Genomic DNA, 24,056 nt, shown 5'->3' on the forward strand with positions numbered 1-24,056 from the left:
CCTCGTGATATTAACCATAAACGTTCATATTATCATTATGTATTTCGATAAAATTTATTTTAATTGCCAACGTAAAATAACAAACCCCTCATTTTACACTAGATTTTGCTCGCAGTTTCGCCTGCGTGTCTGGGGGGGAGGTGCTAGGTGCTGTACTCCATCAACAACGTTCATGCAAAATTTTATGAAGATCGCTTGAATAGTTAATGCATGAAAGCGTAACAAGCAAACAAATAAAATTTATTTTAATTGCCAACGTAAAATAACAAACCCCTCATTTTACACTAGATTTTGCTCGCAGTTTCGCCTGCGTGTCTGGGGGGGAGGTGCTAGGTGCTGTACTCCATCAACAACGTTTATGCAAAATTTTATGAAGATCGCTTGAATAGTTAATGCATGAAAGCGTAACAAGCAAACAAACAAACTCACTTTTGCCTTTGTAATATTAGTACAGGATTTCTAAAGTAATGAATTATTAAAGCTAAAAATTCTTATATTATCAAAGTTTGTAAAAATACAATGAATTTTTCTGTTTTGTTTTATTTTTGCTACAAGCATTTTAGATTTTTTTGTCTTTAAAGGTTAATTTATACTCCATACTTAAGATTATATGTACATAAATATGAAGAAAATACATAAAAATATTCAGTTTATTTATTTGTGATATTAATTTAGTGGTACTATAACTTAATTCGTGTTTGTTTTCGTAATAATTGTATTTCATTACAGTGTTTTATGTACTGTTTTTGCTTTGATGTTACTTATTCTATTTTCACATATATTTTATACGAATACACGACATAATTATATTGGTGTTACAATTTCGTCGCGTAAGTTCCATCGTCATAGAAACCTTTTCATAACATTCGCGTATTGCTCGATGAATAACGCAAATGATACCAGAACAGAAAACAGTTAGAAATATTGAAAGTGATAAATTAATCAGATAAGAAAATTCTTAATCAAAAAAGAAATTATTCAATATTACAAACACTTGATTCGTCATGTTACAAAATTAAATTCAATGTAAAGCTACCGAGTCTATCAACCATAGATATGTAATAAAAAAGATACGATTATATTTATGTAGGATACATAAATATAATTGTATCTTTTTTATGAAAATTAAGGAATATTAACTCCAAAATCTTTACATTATAACATACCTACTTTTTTATACCGTACCGTAACAGCTTGTGAATGTCCCACTGCTGGGTTAAAGGCCTCCTCTCCTCTTTTTGAGGAGAAGGTTTAGAGGTTATTCCACCACGCTGCTCCAATGCGGGTTGTTAGAATACACATGTGGCAGAATTTCAGTGAAATTAGACACATACAGGTTTCCTCACGATGTTTTCCTTCACCGTAAAGCACGAGATGAATTATAATCATAAATTAAGCACATGAAAATTCAGTGGTGCTTGCCCGGGTTTGAACCCACGATCATCATCATCGGTTAAGATTCACGCATTATTACCACTGGGTCATCTCGGCTTTTTTAATATGAGTTTTAAATTTGTTTTTACGTAAATTTTAAATTAGTTTATATTAATTAAGAGTATGTATTATAAATATTGCTAAGCGGCTGATTAGTTAAAAACTGTTTTCTCTTTTTCTGTCATTATTGATTTGACATTTGAAAGAAGAAGACACGGTATTGCTTAATTAATCGTCTAAGCAACGTTTATACTAAAGTCCGATAGCATTTTATCAATAAACGCACAAAACGGAACTGGTAGTTCCTCTGATTAGCGCGTTGAAACATAAAGCGATTAAACTGTCGAGTATTTCGATCGCTTTATGTTTGAAGCATATTTGTAAAGCTTGTTTGTAAAGCGCTTTGCTCTTTCAGTCTTCAGGTATGTACTTAATTGGTGTGTAAAAATCATTTCATGCTCGTCGATGAAGGAAATTATCGTTTTGTAATTCACTCATATTGAATCAGCGTGGTTGAATAAGCTACAAACCTCGTATGAAAACATTCCAATATCATAAAGAGTGTCTACCAAGCCTGTTAAAGTTGCATGTTCAATTCTGATTAAAAGACTACCATACCAACTCACTAGAACAGTTTAACATTTATTTAGATGGAACATTAGAATAATTAGTAATCTATATGAAACCAGATATTTTTTTAAACGAATTACTAATCTTCCTCTTTATTCAACTTAGCTCAAGGGATCAGGATTGATTCAACGACATTTATATCGCTAGGCAGCCTGTAAACCATTGCGCTAATGACATTTTTATTAATTAAAGCGTCATTAGTGCTTTTTTAAATTCAATTTATGGAATTTTCTCCTACAGACTTCTCTTTCAGGATACGCAGTCAAAATGTTGATGCATGTTAAAAATTTCCGTGTAATTTTTGCTGGTACTCACCCATACATACTTGAATAATACGTCACCACCGTTACAGTCTAACATATAACACCTTTTTATACAGAGAAAAATTAAAAAGATAAATATTCCCATATAAAATTCCCAAGAGGATGAAGTCGCAAAAAAGATGACGTCTTTTTATAAATTAAATTACTAATAGAAGTGAAAGGTGTTCTTGGACGTATTTCCTCAACTTTTAAATTTGGATATCTAGATTTGTTTGAAATATTTATATCATAAAATATTGGAATTCGGATTTTTTAAAATTATTATTTCATGTACAAATTTCGTTGTTATATATCCGTTTTGTTTTTGACTGGCTTCAAAAAATATTTAGCCTCTCAATTCGTCTGTATGTATTTTCTTTTATTATATATGTACGTGTTAGTATATACTCTTTTGTTAATGTACCGTTTTTGATCTTTTTTTTGCTTTGGGTTCAGTATATCTAAAATGTGGCCTTATCTTAATTTAACTGGTATAGATTATTGTTGATTTTTTTTTATTTATACAATTTGGGTTTCTGTATACATATGTGGTAGAATTTTAGCACATGCAGGTTTCCTCACGATGTTTTCCTTTACCGCCGAGCATGAATTATAAGCACAAATTAAGCCCATGAAATACAGTGGTACTTGGCTGGGGTTGAACTCGTGATCATTGGTTAAGATCCAAACCGAGAAAAACGAACAAGTAATTTATTAATTAATCTTTTTGTCAAAGAAATGTAATTAAATTGGCTATGCATTTCATTTGAGAGTATATTTGTAATTTGTTAAAATATTGTATATTTGTTTGTCCTGAATAGAAATCAACGAATATTAACGCAACGCTTTTTTATCATCTATATATTGTTGTATTGTGTAATAAACGTTGTATAATTTTTTTAAATTAAAAGCCGAAGGTAAAATGTGAAAAAAGGGGAACAAGGTAACTTTGCAATATAAACCCAGTAGGTACAATGATCAAAATAAGTTAAACAGTTCGAAGTTTTAGGACTCCTTAGAAACACAGTACACGCTACGTAAATCTTTGAAACTATACTCAAAACTTACATTAACTAACCACTTACTACACAATCCCTGCGCGGTGCGACCCTATTTGAAAGCATGTTTTCGTCCTTAGGCGGATGAAATAGCGAGGAACCACCCATATAGGCTGTATACGTCACTGTTACAAAGTGTGAGGCCTTATTTTCGAGGGAGACAAAGGCGTAGCGATGGATGAGGTTCTTTGTCCCACTTGTAATCAAACACTAAGTCTTCACGGGATAAGTTTATTCTTCCGTATTTATAACAGTTCTCTCTTTATACTAATGGTTCTTATATATATATATATATATATATATATATATATATATATATAGCAGAATAAACGTACTGCTAAATATTTTTTTTTATATAGTTGTAATGGAATAGGCGTTTGTCTTCCATCTCACCTGATGGAAAGTGTAGATGAAGACGAAGGTGGTACACGCCCATCCAAAAAAAGCCTGTTCACTCTACTCTTAAAGGCTCCAGAGTTCAACTTATCAGGAAAAATAGACCCAGGCAGGACGTTCCAAATCTTGGCGACTCTCACCAAAAACGAGCTATCAAACCGTTTAGTTCGACTTTTGGGTATGTCAACAACGTATGGATGAAACTTTTGCCTGCACCCAGTAGTCCGATAAAGGAATGGAGATGTCTCAATCAGTTTGAAAGGTTATCATTATCACCAATGCGCCACCAACCTTGGGAACTAAGATGTTATGTCCCTTGTGCCTGTAATTACGCTGGCTCACTCACCCTTCAAACCGGAACACAACAATACCAAGTACTGCTGTTTTGCGGTAGAATATCTGATGAGTGGGTGGTAGGTACCACCTTGACGAATTTGCACAAAGCTCTACCACTAGTAGACTTAGCCTAACCGTTAGACTTTTACGCATTTAAACCGACTCAGTCAGGCGGTTGTTATGTTATTTCTCAGAAAGTTACTTGACATACTACTTTAATTTTGAATAAAACATATTTTGTAAGCAGTTTTAATATATTATAAAATTTAGTTTTCTAATTCAATAAATATAATCAACAAGTGTTCCATTAGCTGTAAAAGCAAGCAATTGACTTACGACTCTTATTAAGTGACGTTATACTCATAAAAGATCGCGAAAATTTATCAATAAAGGTACTGAAACGGATTTAGTCAAAGTTAAAAGTAAGTGTAGCCGTTAACAAGATAAGAGGGGACTCTACTCAGTAATGGGCTTTTTGTCGCTGCCGCGTTTACGATTAAATTGGCGAAACCGTCCGAAACAAATTTCGTTAAAGAAACCACAAGTGTTTGCTATCGATAAACACGCTAATATTTTATGAATGAAGCGAAATAAAAAGAGATGCAAAATCGAATCTACTTAAACATGTTCGTAATTTGATCGTGCTGTCTAAACATGCTCTCCAATATTTATCTTGATGTCAGGATCTTATGTGTCGTATGGGTCACGTGATATTGAATCGTTACGTAACGATGTTCTAGCATTATTTACAAGAACAAGGGAATTCAATAAGAATGAGGAGTGTTGACGTGACTTATAGAGTTACTAACTTCAGAGTATTTTGCATAATTATTCTTTTAAGTTCGAGTCACGATGAAAATACTCATGAAAGTACGACCAACAAATACAAACAAATAGCTAGTTATATATATTTGAATGTACACATTGCTTAAAAAAATAAATATTTGAAAATAATATACTGAACAAATTTAATATGACCTTACTCACTTCAACCTACTGCATCTTGTTTCTAAGCAAACACTTTAAACTTAAAAATTTAAACCGACTTCAAATATAACAGGAAATATAGTAAAACGTGAAAAATAACTCAAATGGCTTTTATATTAAAATGTTTTAAATGTTCTACAAAATTGAAATCGGTGACATACGCTTGAATTAATTTAAGCTTTGAATTAATTGAGAAATATATAAATATTTATCAATTCGCTTTATTATATTATATTCGCTATCATAGTTTATTCAATAACAGACATCACAAAATTAAGTACATATTGCTAGGACACACATGGGAACATGGGAAGCAGTATTCACAATTACCTTGCAATTACAAGCTTTTATTAAATAAAAAAATAAAAAAAAAACTATTTTTATTTTTTCGTTTGAGTGCATTTTTTTGAGTTAATTTTAATGGTACATAGTATAACGTCCATCGATAATTTATTTTCGATAATTTATTATAACTTAAACTTCTGATCTACTATTGACTACGATTTGTGATTTTTTATTCTGTCCACTAATGAAAATAATAATTATAAGCAATTTAATTCGAAATTTAAATGGTAAAACTAATAATTGTACAAACAAGAATATATATGTCATATCAATATTGCAAGGATACTAGCAGTATTTTCCAAATTAATTTCGATTCTATAGAGAAATGGTAACTTGTAAAAAGGTTTGTCTTTTGAAAATTCAACGAACGAAAACCTTCAAGAAATTGAAGGGTCTCAAATTAATTAATTGTTTTTATATCCAATTCACTGTTTTAGTTTGATAATGAAAATTGCTTCCTGTAAAAATACTGTTCAAGATCAAATGTCATTATGCTAAATATTATTTATTTTATCTTTTCATTGCGTTAGACGTATAGTGTATATATCGCGCTATAAAATTGTTTTTTTTTTTGTAAGTACTTAATAAGTTTTTGTTAATTTATAATGAGAGAGACCAACTACACTATCTGACCAGTAGAACATACTCGGTGGTTTTATTTTAAAGTCTCACAGTACCAATACTACAAGGTAACCCCAAACATAAATTGGTAATATTTGAAATTAAAGATCTAATAAGAAATTGCAACGTTTTCTATTATTCATTTAGTATTTTACAATATCAGTACAAACTGTGGTAAATGGTTCTCGTTTGAAGTATTAATCAGCCATTGCAATTACTGGCACAAGATACCTAATCCTGGAGCCCATGGGTGGATGGCGATATGGGTGAATTTATTATATTTATAATAGGTAGGCAGACTAGCAAATGGGTCACAGGATGGTAAGCGGTGACCACCACCCTAAAAAATATCAATTGTTAACTCGCCAATGCAGAACCAATCTTGAGAACTAAGATATCATGCCTCCCTCAAACCTGAAAACAATAATACACTTAGTATATATAGTTTAGCGATGTAATAAGTAACGAGTGGCTAGTACCTCCCAAGTAGGATCACACAAAGCCCTAACCTAAGTAAAGTTTCTAGTAGTTATTCTTGCAAAGCAATGTCTATGAGACAAGCGTAAGACATAGAAGCTTTATATCTGTTTATTCAAATTAATTAAACATTGGAATATCTAATTAGAATATAATAATTAAGATGCATAAAAGACTTAATTCTTTAACGAGAGAAAAAGAAAAAAAAAACAAACAATACAGAAAATATGCAAATTAAAGTAAATATATGTCGTCCATAAGATCCTGTTGGCTTTATTTAGATTATACCCAAAATGCTGGTGCTATTATCGCTCTGAACTGATCTCAGGCTCAGTATTTTAGCAATATGATGACTGCATCAGCTCTTTGCTCACCAGAAGTGTGGATCTCATTTTTGGAAAGAGATATTTTTTATTGTTTTAATCTTTGTTTACTATCAATAAAATACATTAGATTTGAGATTCGGCGAAAGAAAATCACCAGGTTTTATATAAAATCGAACTATGTTTTACAGTACGGTTTTTAATATGATATTTATATTAGAAGGTCTGGATGCGATCATTCTATACATGAAATGATCACTTGATATGTGCGAAAGGAATCAATAAAGGTCAGGTGGAAAAAATGCTCCATAGTTTTTGCGTGACGGAGTAACAAAGATCCATCCATCCATCATCATAAACTTTCGCCTTTACAATATTAGTAAGATGACTGCCTCGTTGGTCTAGTGGCTTGATATAAGGCTGCTGACCCGGATGTCCTGGGTTCAATTCCCAGGTCGGGCCAGTAAAAAAATATTGGATTTTTCTTTCAGAAAATTCTCAGTAGTAGCCCGGGGTCTGGAAGAAAGTGAGAGTATACACACTTCCAAGTACACTCCCGTGCCTCGGAAAGCACGTAAAGCCGTTGGTCCTGCACCTGATCTCTTTCCTGTCGTATCGGATTGCCGTCCCATCGGATTATGAGAGCTAGGGAATAGAGAGTGGATCTGTGTTTGCGCATGTAATGATCACTATCACTGGCTCACTACTACACGCAGCAATAGCGCAGGCGCACGTCCAACCCGCACGGTGTCTAACACCAGGCTGCTTAATTGACAGCTAGTCTTTCCATTCGTGTACATGAGACAATGGATTGTATCTATTGCATATATACAAAACACTATAGCGCACACACTTGTACACTGTTATATCTCCTGCGCAGCTGGCTAATCTCTCTTGAGATTGGCCGCCGTGGCCGAAATCGATTTGGAGGACATTATTAGTGAGATATTGATAGGATTCTAATTAATTGCTTATACCATACAAATACTAAAAGCAAGTGATTTATTTGAAGTTATATATGGGAAAATGTAAAGTAATCAGCAAGACACTAAAGCAATCCATATAATTTGCGCTATTGTAGAAGTTCCGTCTTTTCTTCAAGACTTACTAAAGTAGGCCACTACGCCTTAAAACACTCGACCGCTTTACAATAAACTTTATTCCCAAGTGTTTCATTTGAGTTGTTGAATTTACCGAAAAAACTTTAACGAAACCTTATAATTATATAATTACTACTTGTTAATTAGGAATTTATAAAAAGGACCCTCTTTTTTAACTAATTGTTTTGTCTACTCTTTAGTAGCAGAATTTTCTATGACGCGTAATTCAGAATCTTCCTTTAACTTGCGACTTATGGGTCAGAAAGCAAATAAAAGATTGTTCAAACAATATTTTATTTGATATTGAGGAAGATACTAGAAGATTTTAATAAAATATTTTCAAGAAAAATCTATTATTCTTTGACAAACGGAATGTTTTTTTAAATAGTAACTGGGCTTTTGACGACTGCATGTTTTATTTATATACTATTTATTTATTTACTATTTTTAAAAAAGAAAGTGGTTATAAATTTGGTTATCATTTGTTGTGCATCTTACACGATATCTGATTCGGTGCTTTAATAGATTTTGGTACTCTTTTATTAAATAATATGTCACGAAAATTTACGTCGCATTTAAATAAAAAATAAAATTACGCCGTAGGGAGGGGTGAGGGTGAAAAACAACGGAATTCGTGTCTTGTTTCTCTAAGCGATGCTGTTTTCTTATTTTTATTTTTAGCTACCTATACTGACGAGCGACTGGATGAGCATATGGCCCATCTGATGGTAAGTGATCACCAACGTCCATAGACGCATTGTAAGAAATGTTGACCATCGCTATATCACTAATACGCCACCAACCTTGGGAACTAAGATGTTATGTCCCTTGTGCCTGTTATTACACTGGCTCACTCACCCTTCAAACCAGAACACAACAATACCAAGTACTACTGTTTTGCGGTAGAATATCTGAGGAGTGGGAGGCCCTACCCACACGAGCTTGCACAAAGCCCTACCACCAGGAAAATTATTCTTATTCGAGCAGCGCGGCTTACGTCAGAAAGTAATAATCAATCTAATCTAAATAATTTTTTTCTCGATGGATTGACATATTTTCAATCAATCTATCTTTTCTTTTCATCTTTTTTAACAAGATACCTTTGATTGAAGATGGTTGTAAGTTAATATGACGACGTAGCTTTGAAAAATTTGAAGATAAAAATCTACCTTATCTTCGTGGCAACAGAGTGAATAATTAGATAATGTTACTTTCAGTATATTGCTCGGTTTTGCCTACTGTATTTAAAATTATCGAAAACTTAATTAATGTAATCGCGTTTCCATTGAGCCTTCGTACATTTAAAATTATTTTTTTATAATAAAAAATATACAAAGACATGTTATATAAAGAAATTGAAACATTTGGTTGACAGTTAACATTATAAAAAAATAATGGTTGACTAAAAATGTATTATTTTAAAGCAATTGAAGTACGTGTAGATAAATACTATTTTTTTATCTAGAATATCAGAAAACATTATTCAAAAAAAGTTCTTGTCTACGAGAAATCTTATTTCTATTTTTTAATTTTATTTATATATCTTAAAGTATTTTTCTATTATTTTTATCGTCTTCTACAATCAGATATTTTAATCAGCTTTGATTTAAAAAAAAATCATAGTTACTGCATCCTTGTACAAATAAACACGGCGGTAATCTGTCAACAACTTTATTAAAACAATAAACATACTAAAATATGATTAATTGGTATTAACAATAAATTATTACATATCCACAAATAACTTTTATAATATTAATGTATAAAATATATTAAGCAAATATTAAAAGCTTCTATAATCATATATGAATTAATAATATAAAGCTACGTACACACGACAATACACAAAATGGTATATTATTCGATTTTAAAGTACCATACATTTTTATTCACGTAAAAGACGATCAACCGCAGCTTAAATACAGCAATCTTTCTAAGTAAACGCACGTATCTATGTATGTAGTGGTTTAAATACACATACGACGACTATTTTAATAGTTTATTCGGTTTGGAGGACATGTCCAGTGAGTCGACGATAAACGTATTTAACGATGTACGATTTTTTGCAGAATGAAGGACTTGTGAAATGTTCTGTATAAATTGTATGCAACACTTCTCTTTTGATACGGAGTAACTCCAAAGTATAATGCCGTACGATCCTAATTTAAAATAACAAAAGAATACAAATAAAGTAACTTATTTTAAAATGTTAATATTTAATAAATTCTTCCTTTTTTATTATGTTTATATCTATTCAAGGATAAACATGTCGATTGATATAAAAAATACGATTTAAATAAATACATATAAGGATTTTTTATTGCATCGTTCATTATTAGTAACTTACTAGCAGAAACTAGCTCTTATTTTTAATCTGTTTTCTTTCAGGAACTGTCGAGGCTCCGCTAACTGCTAATTAAAGGTAAGTGTTCATTAATGTACGTACACGAAACTAAGCCAAGTTAAAGAAACATTCTTTGACCAATTGAGACTTAGAGAAGTCGTTAGAACGTTACCATTCACCTTATTAGTTGCTCTTTGAAAATGGTTTTCCTTAAGAAAAGCGATACAGGATGTTTAATTTGTAAATTAATTTAATGTATGAATAAATATTTCGTTTAAATTAAGATAGTAGTTTTAAATATAAAATTTTGATATTAATGAATATTTAGATTAAAAATAAATATATATTTGGCTGTAAACCTTCGTGCCTTTGACTTTTCAAAGTGATGACGAGCAATCGAAATAGGCATATATCAATATTTAATAAAATTGTAAAATTAAATTAAACGTTGTCATCAATTGAATTAAATAGGTGAGTTTATACTATGACATTTATTTATATATAATATTATGGACGGTAATCTTTTCACCAGTAACACGCTATATTTATAAAAAAATAAATAACATACCAATTGAATTTATTCATTGGCAATATTGATGAATTTACTTAGCGGCGACGGGAACTTCACTTAACTTCTTGTGTCCCTTTCTGTTTATACAATGTTTGTCACTGTTTCTATTTATAATTGACGAGTCGATTGGCGTGGTTGGTAGATACTTGCCATTCACGCCGAAGGTTGTGGATTCGATTCCTACCCAGGACAGACATTTATGTGCATGAACATATCTGTTTGTCCTGAGTCTGGGTGTAATCTATATAAGTATGTATTTAAAAACGAAATGTAGTATATGTAGTATATCAGTTGTCTGGTTTCCATAGCACACACAGGTCGTGTGTGAATAATGTCCCAGGATATTATTAATATTATTAATATTATAATATATATTATATAAATAGAAACAGTAATTTTGTTGCGGATATACAAACATATTATTGTTATAACTACGTGCGATGCCACTATAAGTATTCCAACTTTCTCGTAAACATCTCGATCCTACCTTTAGCTCAGAGGTCGTGTCCATTGTTTTGCTTTATTAGTATTCAAAAACCATTTGTAAACCAAATTTTACTTTACCAGTGATAATTGCATTGTTTGTATCATCAAAATGAGTTCGCTTTTCTGTGAACTTTAAGAGTAATGAAATTATGGATTCAAACAATAGTACAACATCAATACATTTAACGTAAAAAAAAACAGGCTATTAAAATTTACATAACTATGTATACCAAAAAATATAAAGGGACCTAAGATTGAACCTGTGGAATGCTCATAGACAAAACTATATAGAAGGATTAAGAGATTTTCTTATAAATATTGTTATGTTTAATATATACCACATAATCAAATGCTGTAAATAAATCGCATATGCGGATGAAACCACGGGTGGAAGAATAAATTTTCTCAATCATTCAATTGCAAGATAAAAAATAATTCATAAGGCAAATTTTATTATACTTGCGTTGCACATGATGCATTAGAGAACTTGATAAAATGCTTTTTAATAGTTCATTAAACAGTGTAAGAGCTATCTAAATAAATCAATCGTAAATAAGTAAATAAATCGCACAATACGTCAATCGCATTTTATGATTTTCCCATTCATCATATACGAGTATATGCACACGCAGCGCTAATTCGATATCAGTCATGCGACCCTTAGATAAAGTTAGTTCTATGACTTTTTTAAAAAAAGATGATTTTGTTTTTAATTTCTATATATTTATTTTTTAAATTAAATAATAAAAATATGCTATAAATCTAAGTATAGTAACAGATGTATTTTAATGTGAAAATATCATATCAATTGGATTAGTAGTTTTTGTGTAAATGTTTAAAATCGACAAAACCTATATCTACAAAATTGAAATATATAAATTAGAACATATATATATATATATTACGTATAAATATTACGGGACAAAATACGCAAAATTCCCTTTTATTACAAAAGTCAAAAGTGTATCATTTTCAATTATAACGAGCGGAAGTCGACATTTACCGTGATTCAGCCATTTTATTGAATATAGTTAATTCGGAACATTTGTATTTGGAAGGTCTAATTTGTCATTCGAGTTTATATCAAAATGGTTATAAAAATACATTCCGCTAGCTTCTTCGGTGGTTTGTCTTATTCTCAAGCGTAATTGATGACTCCTTTTGTGAAATTATTATTTTAGTAAAATATTTTCACAATCAACGAAAGTATGGTATCAAATTATTTTGTGTTGGATATTATATTAACCTAAATTCGTATTACTTTCATGATAACTTCAATATTGTCTCTAGAATTTAGTTCAGTATTAGTTGTAGTTTGTTTATTTATTTGTTTGTTGGTTACGCTTTTACTTCTTAACTACTCAACCGATTATCATTAAGTTTTACTTACATATTGTCAGGGATATGAACAATGACGGAGTACCTAGCACCCCGTCCTCGCATATGCGGATGAAACAACGGGTGGAAGAATAAATTTTCTCAATCATTCAATTGCAAGTTAAAAAAATAATTCATAAGGCAAATTTTATTATACTTGCGTTGCACATGATGCATTAGAGAACTTGATAAAATGCTTTTTAATAGTTCATTAAACAGTGTAAGAGCTATCCACTAATCTATTCCGGGCGAGTGGTTGACATTTATCAGCTCAGGCGTTATACTGTAGTATCGGAAGCGGCGCATTGATGCGTAAAATAGGTTTAATATTCTAAACAAGATCCCGTGGGCGGTGAATAGTTTAAGTGGAAAATTGTGCATCATTTTAAATGCAAATAGTATATAATTATTTTGACCGATTTAGAAAAAAAGAATCCGGTTCACTTAATCATAATATTTTTTTTGTGAACTTTAGTTGTTATTCTTCCATTAATTGTTCTCACACTCTCGCACCTCGTTCTTCCGTAAAGCATATGTCAAAGATAAAATTATATTAAGCGGCTCGAAGTCCCGAGTCATCAATAGACTGGCTACCTTTTGCGACGTATTGTTATATAGTGTGAATAAACCCTCGATCGTTATGTAGGCTCGCCACAAATACTATACAGCTGAGGAATGTATTTGTCATTAATATGTGACGTTTCGACGGAATATATCTGTTTGTACTCTTTAGTAAAAACTGTTGAGTCTTTCGCTTGTATATCGGATATGGTAATTCGGAATTTTACAATAAATTTTCTTAATTTAGTTTATAAATAGTTTATTTTAATAAATAAAAATTTCTCATTACAGCAATGCAAACCTTGGAATTGTAAAAAACTGGTTGAAGGAATATAAGCTGGCTAGATCAAATTTTAATTACCTGAATACGTTACACGTTTTTTATAATGGCAATACACAAATACATCTACAATAACCCATGCAATAAAGTTGTATTAATTTTCTTCCTTCTCTCAGACCTCCATTTTCTCTTCCACTTGACGGGAATTCATGTCACTTTGTCAACATCGCCCTTGGCGACGTCACAATCAATCAATCAATCAACAGCCAATCGTTGTCCACTGCTGAACATAGGCCTCTCCCAAGGTGCGCCAAAGCTCCCTGTCCTCCGCCTTCCGCATCCAGTTGGTGCCCGCCACCTTCTTAAGGTCGTCGGTCCACCTGGCTGGAGGGCGCCCTACGCTGCGCTTGCCGATTCGCGGTCTCCACTCTAGGACTCGTCTGCTCCAACGGCCATCGGTCCTACGACATACGTGACCAGCCCACTGCCACTTCAGCCTGCTAATTTTGCAAGCTATGTCGGTGACTCCGGTTCTTTTCCGGATAATCTCATTTCTGATCTTATCCTTCAAAGATACTCCGAGCATAGCTCGCTCCATAGCACGCTGAGCGACTTTGAATTTGTGGACTAGTCCCGCAGTTAGTGTCCACGTTTCGGCACCGTATGTCATGGCAGGTAAGACGCATTGGTTGAAGACTTTCGTCTTCAAACATTGCGGTATAGACGACTTGAGGACTTGACGAAGGTTGCCAAATGCTGCCCATCCCAAGCGAATTCTTCGATCGGCTTCCTTCTCGAAGTTGTTCCTACCGACTTGTATTATCTGTCCTAGGTAGGTATATTCACTAACAACTTCGAGAGGTTTCCCCTCGACGTATATCGGTCCCGGCACGACATGCCTATTGAACATGACCTTGGTCTTGTCCAAGTTCATACCGAGACCGACACACCGGGAAGACTCGCCTAGGCTACGCAGCATTTCGGTGAGTTGTTCCAGCGACTCTGCTATGATGACGATATCGTCGGCAAATCGAAGGTGTGAGATGTACTCGCCGTTTACATTGACTCCATACCTAGTCCAATCCAGCGTTTTGAAAACGTCTTCCAACGCGTTGGTGAACAGTTTCGGGGATATTACATCCCCCTGTCTCACCCCTCTGCGCAGTTGGATCGCCTTCGTCTTACAGTCCTGGATGTGGACAGTCATTGTAGCGGCGTTGTATAGACATCTCAGTACCTCGATATATCTCCAATCGATATGACATCTCTGCAATGAGTCGAGCACTGCCCAGGTTTCGATGGAGTCGAAGGCTTTCTCGTAGTCCACAAATGCCATACACAGCGGCTGATTGTACTCTTCGGTCTTCTGCACAATCTGCCGAACAGTATGGATGTGGTCCACGGTGCTGTAGCCTGATCGAAAGCCGGCTTGCTCTGGGGGCTGGAACTCGTCAAGTCGTCTGGCGAGACGGTTCGTGACGACTCTTGAGAACAGCTTATACACGTGACTCAGGAGGGAGATTGGTCTGTAGTTTTTCAAGAGGGTTTTATCACCTTTCTTGAAAAACAGTACCACCTCACTCCCGCTCCACGTTTCCGGGGTCTTGCCATGTTGGATGACGGAATTAAAGAGGCTTGCTAGCTCTTTCAGGACCGGAGTCCCGCCTGCCTTAAGCAACTCTGTTGTGATTCCGTCATCTCCCGGAGCTTTGTTGTTTTTAAGCTGTTCTAGAGCCGCCCTAATCTCTCCTTGGTCAACGACCGGGAGCTCCTCGGAGTAATGGCGCATAAGAGGGGCGCGCTGGTCATCAATACTGATTCCCACGGGTTTATCCGATCTTGAAGAGAACAACTGCCCATAAAACCTCTCTACTTCTCCGATAATCTCAGGCCTAGAGGTAACGACCCCACCATTTTCAGTTTTAAGTTTTGTCAGACGCGGCCTCCCAAACTTGCGAGCGAACACTTTCGATCCCCGATTTTGCTCAATCGCAGCCTTGATGGCACGGGTATTGGAGCGTCGGAGATCGCGTCGCGTCAGCGTTTTTATTGTTCGGTTTAAGGCCTTATCTGACAAAAACGATGGTAGTTCTCGTCGTTTTCTCATGAGCTCGAGTGTCTCAGCAGAGAGTTTTGGTGCGTTGTCTCTTCTCTGTGGCGGAAAACACTTGCCGGATGTGTTTTGCAGTATTTTGACCAGCGTGTCGGTTCTCTCATCAATGCTGCTTATGGTTTCCAACGCGGTGAATTGATTTTGAAGTTCCATTTGGAACTTTTCGGAGCCTTGAGCAGCTTGGAGCATGGTAGGTCGGAGAGTAGACCTCATCATTCTCGATCTTTCGGCTTTTATGTTGATATTTAGAGTGCCTCGAACCAAGCGGTGATCACTTCCGGTATTAAACCTGTTGATCACTGAAACATCTCTAAATATGTGCCTTTTATTCGAAATGATAAAGTCTATCTCGTTCCTTGTCACGTTATCGGGGCTTCGCCAGGTCCACCTCCTCTGAGGCTTTTTTTTGAAAGAAAGAATTCATCAAAAAAGCCCCTGCGCTTCGAGAAAGTTTACCAGCATTTGCCCCCTGTGATTTCTGCAGCCCAAGCCGTAAGGTCCGACTTTCGATTCACCGCTATCTTGTACTCCCACTTTAGCATTAAAGTCTCCCATAACAACATTGTAGTGGGCCCTCGAGGTGTCGTTGAGGGCCTTTGCGATGTCCTCGTACATCGCTTCGACCACATCATCAGAGTATGTCGAAGTTGGCGCATATACCTGTACAACCTTCAGGGAGTACCTGTCGGAAAGTTTTAGGACAAGGTACGCTACCCGGTTCGACACACTACTGATTTCCACAATGCTGCTAATGAGATCCTTTTTGACTAGAAAACCGACACCACCCTGGGAGAGGTTATCACCTTCGCGGAAGTAGAGTAAGTTACCGGACTCTAGAGTTATCGTGTCCTCCCCCTGTCTTCGGACTTCAGATAACCCCAGTATATGCCAGTTTATATGACTTAACTCTACTTCTAATTCGGCGAGGTGATGGTCCAGCCTCATCGAGCGTCCATTATACGTTGCCATTTTCAGTCGTTTTATACGGTAGCCTGCCGTGAACCGGTGATTCTTAGCACCCCCTGCCCTGCCGATACCGCGACCGCTACCTTGGTCGGGCCTAGCGGGCTTGCCGGTAACTGGGGGCCTTTTTTTGGGCGCATCTGCCATTAAGGGAGGGGTTTGCCCATACTCGCCGCGCTGGGCAGGCGTGTTGGCGAGCGCAGTAGGGGGTAAGATGTTTATGGGAGGGGGGACGCTGCTGCCCATCCCCCCTTTTCCCCGTCCCTCAGTCGCCTCTTACGACACCCACGGGATGAGATTGGGGGAGTACTATTCTAAGCCGGTACTCCACGGCAAACGGCGTCCACGGCGACGTCACATGCCTTGCTATTATCAACTGTAAAACTCTTCCTAGTTAATGAATGTTTTTTCCATCGAGAAATAATTTTGTTCCTCAATTAGCTGTAATTAATTTTGAAACAATTTATTGTCGTATTGAATTGAACGATAATAAATTATATTATTGATTGAAGTTAGTTCATGAACGGTAAGATCATATGTACGATTTATAACATAAAAATTTTGTTTTTGTTTATAATACTTGAACATTTATAATTTTTTAAGCTTTGTATCGATAATGTGTTGCCAATTTCATAGCGTATATGACGTCTCAATGTTAAATTTGGCTCAATGTCCTTGTGGTATTGTGTAATTTCGTTTATGATTATTTTTATTCAAATCATTTGTATATTATTAAATTAAATATATTAAAGAAGGCTTACTATATTTACTTATACAATTCTACTGAAGAGTAACATCTAAAAATGTATCAAGGCTGTTGCGAATAATTTTCTACAAATAATACAAAAAAAATCTTCTGAATAAAAAGTTTTAAGTGTGCCTCAAGATGTTTGACGAAATCGATAGCGAAATCGGAATTTATAAGATCGCTTCGATGAACAATAAGTATTTTAATACAAGGAAAATATATCATAACCTCGTTCTGTATTAGGATAAAAAAATATTTAATAAAAACCTTATTGTTCGTCAGAGAATAGCTAATAATATTCCTATTTTTCAATTAAGCTTAAAGTTACTCGGTGGAGAAAGTTCAGACGTTGGACTTTTTTCGTCCGACAAACTCCGTGCAGTTCCGGGAAACCTTTACATAAATATTATTCATTATATTAATTAACAATATTAAGTGTTGTGATATAATCTTCGTTACCTTACTATTGCAATTATTGTGACGTCATACCAAAAATTAGAAATGTTGTTAATAAATCTGAGCCAAATTTATGATATGAGGTATAACATTATTGACAAACATTATTGGCAAGTGCCGTGTGGTGACGGCGACGAATATCACCACCCCATTTCATTCCGTGGGGGACGTAGAAGTCGACCCGAGGGAATATACACCAGAAAACGGGCAGCAGCGTCTCTTTTAATACTATAACCAACTTACTTCGATCGCCAACCCGTCTGCAAGCGTGGCGATTATGGCATATCCCCCAAGTACTACCCCAACTAGGGGCCGTGGCTTAGTTGTGCAATGATTTGTCCCCGGCAGCGATGTTATTCCTAGCCTTGGCATAAAAAGAGTTCCGGGAAGCCGTTGCATGCGGGCAGCGCAAGACCGGACAATATGGAAATCCTTGGGGGAGGCCTTTGGCCAGCAGTGGACGTCTTTCGGCTGATATGATGATGATGATGATGATGACAAGCATTAGTAGTAATACTAATTAATATAATAAATAAAATATTAATAATTTGATCTGATGGTCACCCTAGCATTTATCCACTATTCGTATGTAACATAGGTAGGTCAGGGCGGCTTTTCAACCCAGAAAATGTTTTTTCACCGTCAATCTATTTAATGCGAAAGTATAAAATGTAGGCTTTTTTGGAAAATAAACAGATATTGCATAAAGTATTCGAGGTTGGAAAAGCTGAAGCTCTCTTTGTGGTATTGCACGTACGCAGTGACGTTGTATGTAGTATCTATGCTAAAATGGAGATGAAATTTTACGGAGAACAATTATTTTGACATAGTTCAATAGAGTGAATGAACAACATCGCGCCTTTCATTCGAGAGATGAGAGTTCAATGTACGAATGTGTTGTTTTCTACCATTTATATATTTTTTTAATTTACATTGCAACGAAGACGTGCAAATAGGCCAGCTAAAAGTAATTAGCCACTATTGTCACTAGAAATTGGTGCTCTTAGTAATATTAATCGTTACTTATTATATTATATTCATTTTCAACTGTCACTCCAGTGACTCACTCAGCAGTGCAATTATTGTTCACAAAACGGATTATAACTAAATACAAGCAACAAAACTTAAACAATACAATTTGAATAAGCGATAAAAAATTAAGTGAAAACGAATAACGAATTGATCGCATTTATTTGATAATCAGTTTCTTTCCGGGGATCCCCCGAGCGCGGTGGCGGGTCGGTGTGTTTTGCACTTTTATGTCCTTTTCAGTATTCCTAATGTATGCAATTCAAATTAAAAATACAATGTGAATACGTAACAAACAAGTTCGCTTTCGCATTTATAATATTAGTTATTTACCTAATTACATGTAAAATAGGTATGCGTAAATGCCTATATAATTATGCTCAACTCAACTTGAGTTTTCAATACTTTTATCCTGTTTCTCGATCGTTGTTAATCACACAGTTCAAGACCTTGTTTGTTTAGGTTCGTTGAGTACCTTCAGCCCTTTCTACTTCGACATTATTTCGGCGCTTAAGCCTTAAGGTTGAAGCTTATAAGGGTTTAATATAACAGCTAGCGGTCACGCGAAGTTCAACAATCTTGGTTCATGTTATAGATATGTTTAAATGGTTGAAATTGAACCGTTTTGTGTTATAACATGTATATTTTAATTGAGTTCATAATGGCGTTGTTGTCGAAGAGTTTAATGACTTTATATTTGTAGGTTATAATTAAAACTATATTAATGGTTCTGTTAATTTTCACTCATATTACTATTTGATTTTACTAGTGTTTGCTCGGAGGTCGAAATTCGATCGTATAAATCGTAATAATAATCATTATTGAAAATTTGAGGAAAACAAATTAATTTACATGTTTCAGAGGATTTCAAAATATTCTTTATTCAAGTTGGCTCACACAAGCACTTGAATCGTCATTTTAACAATAAATAAAATACATGCAATGATTAATACAATTGTATTTATATACCCGGACAAACGAAAAAGAACTCCAGGCTCTTTTATCATTTATATAATGCTGTACAGACTAATAAGTCTCTTAAAAAATAACATAAGGATTAAATTTAGTTTGGCTTAGCTATTATTTTTTCTATAATAATAATTATTTTTTATTGATTACACAAACGCTTGTTTTTGTTTGATAGGATTGACCTGTCAAACAAAAATAAAAGGAAATCCGTGCACAATCAGAAGAGAATATGGTATGGCACAATTACAAAATAGTTTGGTTTAAATTTAACATATTAAAATAAATTGTTAAAAACTCTAAATATAAGGTCTCTGATAAAAGCTCCGAAATATTCGGGATACTAAAATTTTATGAATGCCAAACAAATATCGAAGACTCAAAAATAACATAACTGATGTTTGTGTTTATATTATTCTTATTTCAATATATCTTTTTCATGTAGCCACATCACATGGTGCAATTTGCCCAAGCCTCTCTTCGGACAAGACGTTTTTGGAAAAAGAACTAAAAACCTTTTAATTACTAAAAGTAACAGTATGTAAATCCCTCATTACTGGGCTAATTCGTCCTTGAAAAGGCTTGAAGTTTCTTCCACCACGCTGCTCCAATGCGGGTGGATAAACGATCACAGCGGTGTTCACTAATCAGTTTTTTTAAACCATGGGTTCATATTATTCTATGTTTAAATTGAATTGCTTCGCTCGCTTTTTTCAAATGTTTCTCTCGAGACGTTAAATCAGCGTCTATATAAATAAAAATTAATTTAGTTTTAGCGTTCTATGAATTTTTATTTACCGCTTGGGAGGCGTTAATATTACTTTATTTACAGTATTATTTGTAAACATTCGTATTTCTATTAAATTTATATTTGAAAAGGAAAATATTTAATATTTTATACTCGTACGTGTTGTATATCAACATAAGTAACTAATATGACTAAACCGCCTGTCACACTGGCTCAGTAACAGTAACAGCCTGTAAATGTCCCACTGCTAGGCTAAGGCCTCCTCTCCCTTTTTGAGGAGAAGGTTTGGAGCTTATTCCACCACGCTGCTCCAATGCGGGTTGGTGGAATACACATGTGGCAGAATTTCGATGAAATTAGACACATGCAGGTTTCCTCTATTATAAATATTAACACTAAAATAGAACGATCGCGGTTAATGAAGTCGACTCTTAGACCAACTCTGTCTCAGGTCGAAGATGGTTGCGAAAGCTTCCAGCTGGAACTACAGAACCGATTTGCCATGTTGGAAACCAGGCAGGGCATTGACGACGCCACCAATGGTCTGGTGCGTGTCATCCGCGAGGTAGGCCAGAATTACTTTCGACAAAAGAGCAATGGACGTAAGTCGAAGCTCTCAGGCGAAACTCTGAACGAGATGACGAGGAGACGAGAACAGCAGAACATGACGCCATCTGAGTGTCAGGCACTTAACAGGAAGGTTAAAAAACTAATAAGGCGTGACACAAGACGAGCGAATACCCGGAATATTGAAGATGCTATAGCACTGAATAGGGGCTCAAAGGTTTTTGCAAAGTCACATACCTCCTGTTGTCACCTGACAAAACTCAGAACCATACAAGGCACAACCGTCACCTCAAAACCAGAGATTCTAGCTGAAGTCGAAAAGTACTATGGCGATTTATACTCATCACGAGTACCTCCACCTGAGTCCCACAGTGCGGATGACCCACGAGCCAGACTAACACGCCATCTATCAGACGATCTTCCCGACATCGATTTGGGCGAGATTAGGATTGCTCTCGGGCAACTTGGAAACAAAAAGGCTCCAGGAGATGACGGAATTACCTCAGAGCTTCTCAAAGCAGGAGGCACACCAGTTCTGAGAGAGCTGGCTAACATCTTTAATTCCGTCCTCCACAATGGTATAACACCGAAGACATGGAGCAGAAGTGTGGTGGTGCTGTTTTTCAAGAAGGGCGATAAAGCTCTTCTGAAAAACTACCGCCCCATTTCACTTTTAAGCCATGTTTACAAATTGTTTTCGAGGGTAATCACGAATCGTCTTGCCCGAAAATTCGATGACTTCCAACCCGTGGAACAGGCTGGGTTTCGAAAAGGCTTCAGTACCGTAGACCACATACACTAAGGCAAATAATACAGAAGACCGAAGAATATAATCAGCCTCTATGCCTAGCGTTTGTGGACTACGAAAAAGCCTTCGATACCATCGAGACCTGGGCTGTTCTGGAATCCATGCAGAGATGCCTAATTGACTGTCGGTATGTCCAGGTGGTGAAGTGTTTGTACGAAGCCGCAACCATGACCGTCCAAGTACAAGATCAGAGCACAAGACCAATCCAATTGCATCGCGGGGTAAGACAGGGAGATGTAATATCACCGAAACTCTTTACCAATGCATTGGAGGACGTCTTCAAGACGCTCAATTGGAACGGACGCGGCATTAATATAAATGGCCAACACATTACACATCTGCGATTTGCCGACGACATTGTCATCATGGCGGAGACTCTGCAGGATTTGGAAGAGATGCTAAACAGCCTGAGCGATTCTTCAAGACAAGTAGGTCTCGGGATGAACATTGAAAAGACCAAAATTATGGCAAACCGTCATGTATCCCCGAGACCAGTGGTCGTAAATGGCTCTCCACTTGAAGTTGTGCAGGAATATATCTACCTGGGCCAAACTATACAACTTGGCCGGCACAACTTTGAGAAGGAGGCTAAAAGAAGAATACGTTTGGGCTGGGCGGCATTCGGGAGGTTACGTCATATTTTTGAATCGTCGATCCCACAGTCGCTTAAGACCAGGGTCTTCAATCAGTGCGTCCTACCTGTAATGACTTACGGTGCCGAAACGTGGACACTTACCGTAGGGCTGGTCCACCAATTTAGGGTCGCTCAGCGAGCAATGGAACGCGCGATGCTTGGGGTTTCTCTGGCAGATAGAATCCGAAATGAGGAAATTCGCCAGAGAACTAAAGTCACCGACATCGCGCTTAGAATTAGCTCGCTGAAGTGGAAGTGGGCTGGTCATGTCTCCAGGCGCATTGATGGCCGATGGAGCCGACACTTGTTGGAGTGGAGACCACGCTTAGGCAAACGTAGTGTAGGACGCCCTGTGACAAGATGGGCCGACGATTTAAAAAAGGTGGCAGGTTCGGGATGGATGCGGACTGCCCAAGATCGGGATGGTTGGCGTTCTATGGGGGAGGCTTTCGTCCAGCAGTGGACGGCAAAAGGCTGAAAAAAAAAAAAAAAAAGGTTTCCTCACGATGTTTTCCTTCACCGAAAAGCACGAGATGAATTATAACAGAAATTAAGCACATGAAAATTCAGAGGTGCTTGCCCGGGTTTGAACCCACGTTCATCGGTTAAGATTCACGCGTTCTTACCACTGGGCCATCTCGACACACTGGCTCACTAACCCTTAAATCGGAACACAACAGTACTAAGTATTGCTGTTTATAACGATTGCACAAAGCACAAGTGAATATTCCATTCTAAATATTACATTGTAGAGGAACTAGACGGCACAATGGTTTTTTTTTCAGTTCAAATTCGAGCTTGCAACACGTTAATTTTCGTGTGTTTACATTTCATGTCGTGTTCGGTTGAAGGAAAATGTTCACGATCAGCATACTTGCATGTGTTGCATGAAATTCGGTCACATGACGTGAGTACATAAATAATAGCCTTTCGCGGCCACCCTCGTGGAATGTTAAATATTATATGAGAATGTATTAATTTGTGTTTCAATACACGATATTTATGTAATTCCAAAAATGTTTATGCTCATATATTATGTGCTAAAAATTGTGATATTTTAAACGATTCGATTTGATGAAGTTTCAGGTCTGTATGTGTTATAGTTTAAGCTATGCGTCAGTCTAGTTGTTACCTTTTATATGTATATTTCATCAATGTCTAAATTAGTAGGCAAAGCTTACTTTTAAAATTAATTCCAATTAAAATATTTGCGTTAAATATTAATAATTCGCTTATGAATTCAATCGTAAAGCGGATATATATTTTAAACATTCAATAAAAGTACGTGGTTGAGCCGATACGGCTGAGTGCTTTTAAGTTTAAGATCACAGATTCATTCCCGGACATGTAAAAACAAAACTGCATTTTTGGGTATAATTTTATATGTCAATAAAAC

Source organism: Nymphalis io, chromosome 18, assembly GCF_905147045.1.
Source record: "Nymphalis io chromosome 18, ilAglIoxx1.1, whole genome shotgun sequence".
NCBI lineage: Eukaryota > Metazoa > Arthropoda > Insecta > Lepidoptera > Nymphalidae > Nymphalis > Nymphalis io.